The sequence below is a fragment of the Gavialis gangeticus genome, unplaced genomic scaffold (genome assembly GCF_001723915.1).
Source record: "Gavialis gangeticus isolate Ggan-Ray unplaced genomic scaffold, GavGan_comp1, whole genome shotgun sequence".
Lineage (NCBI taxonomy): Eukaryota > Metazoa > Chordata > Crocodylia > Gavialidae > Gavialis > Gavialis gangeticus.
Genome location: NW_017728972.1, coordinates 23,873 through 26,236, shown reverse-complemented (window position 1 = coordinate 26,236; position 2,364 = coordinate 23,873).

Below are 2,364 nucleotides of genomic sequence, written 5' to 3'. Positions count from 1 at the left end.
CCCCCCCCCATACACCCACCCCGGCACTTATGACCCCCCATACCACACCACAGACTCTCCCCCCCACACACATGCAGACACCTACACATACACCCCCCACAAACACACACACCTCCACACACAAACACACCCACACAGACACCTCCCCACACCTCCCTGGAGGGCCCTCCAAGAAACAGCCCCAGCATCTGGCAGTGGTAAAGGACGCTGTGGATGTCACTGGTGCTACGGTTGGTAATTGTGTGCGTGGGTGTGTTCCCAGGTTCATAGGAACTAGTGAGACCAAGATCTGTCCAGGATGGATTAGATAGGGATGATCCTGCCTTGAGCAGGATTCTGTGATTTTCTGTGATTCTAGGATCTCCTGGCACAGATCTCCCACCCTCCACATGCCCATCACAGAGCCAAACGCACCCCCATTACAGCCAGCAACACATACACACCTCTGCCTACGCCTAGCACAGTTCTAGCTACATCTGCTCTCTCCCCCACGTGCACCTTGCTACAGGCCCTTCCCAGATCGCATCCCCATCCCTTTTGATTTGTCAAAAAGCCTTTTGATTTGTGAAAGCTGCAAGGAGTTGCTCCTAAAATACTGTGAGGCAGAAGCAGGGCAGCATGATACCTTAAAGCAGTGAATCTCAACCAGGGTGTCACAGCACCCCAGGGTGCCACACAATTCTTTTAAGAGTGCCTCCAATATTAGCATTGTGATGTAATGCAAACACCTACATGTGATTCACAAAATAAACCCGAAGATTTCAAATAGAAATCCATAGTGTCCACAGCACTCTCACCTGTTCTGGTCATTCTGAGTTCTTTGAAAGGGAGAATTGCTCTACAATTTCTCCATCATCAAAAAACAAGTGAAAGCAAAGAGCTGGCATTTTCCAAAGGGTGCCTTCAGCCTAATGAGGGGTGCTTATGAAAGCTTATGCATTTCTGAACAAGGTAGCCTCTAAAGTTGCCCTGCCTTCTACCTGACTTTAGCTAACACAGCTAAAATAACCTCTCTAACTACTCTTGTGATTCATATAGTGATCTGGGAGCAGCGTGTCTCAACTCATGGAAAGTGGATAGCAAGAACAGGGCTGCGAACAAAGCGGGTCGCAAGAATAGGATTGTAAGTGGGTTGCAAAAAAAGGGTCGTGAACAAACTTTAAAAATGGCTTCTTCTTTAAAGGAGAAAAACCCAGGAACCCGGGGCTTTTCCTTTGCAAGCTGGCAGAGTTCCAGCCTGTGAGGGGCTGCTTGGGGCTCCCCATGCCCCACACATCCCCCTCCCACCCCTCACACTGGGGGCTGGGGCCTGGAGGCGGGGGGCAATGGGTTAGGAATGAGGGGTACTGGGTTAGGACTCGCCATTGAGGTTTACAAATGGATCCTGGTACAAAAAAGGTCGGAAGCTACTGATCTAGGAGTACCCCCAGATTTGTGTCTGCTTTGTCTGACCTCTGTTTATAGACTATCACTTCTGCCACTGCCTCAAAGCATTTTCCTTTTCTGACTAATATATCTTTCCTGGGGTTAACTGAAGCAACCTCCCTTTTATCCACATTCCTTCAGACACAGTAGTACCACTCTTCATATTGTCGGCAGTAAATTCAGAAAGGCTCTAGACCTAGGTGTCAGCAGCCCATTATTGGCATTGGACTACACTGGTTCTTGAATATTCAGAACAATCTTTTCTCCTTTACACATCAAGCTGCTGGGCACACACCAAACCATATCAACAGTCCCTGCTCAAACAGGCAGGCACATGAAAGGTCCCCCCTTCAATTTAATCTTGACTCTTCAAATGTACATAAAGCACATTGGTGTTGTCCTCTCTACCCACAGGCAGACAGTGTGCATGGCTTGTAATGGATTTGGGCTTGTATGCAGCAGTCCCTTTTATCAGGGGAGTAATTCCTTTATTGGTTAATGCTTTGATTCATTAGCATCATGATACCTTCCTAAGGGCACGGGCAAATTAACAAATTAAAGTTAGTGCCAGAGAGTCCACAGTAACTTACCTGAGTGCCTGCACATTACATGACAGTCCTCTCCAAGGATCATCACCTTGGGGTGGTGGAGAGGCTTGTGTGTTCCTATGACCCTGAAAGTGATGCTCTCTGGAGCTCGCACTCCTAGTAGGGCCACCTACGATGGCAAGGTCGAGGGGGAAGTTCCAGGCAAAGAATGATCCAAGGAGTCCTCAACAGTGGAGCAGGCAGAGGAAGGCTGCGCCCCCAACAGCTGTGAAGGTAGAAGGCTGCAACGGAGAAGTGGCCCTAGTTGTCATGGTTTGCCATGCCACTGAACCATCAGTGATTTGGATGAGGGGGTAAAAAGCACCCTGTTCAAATTTGTTGATGACACTAA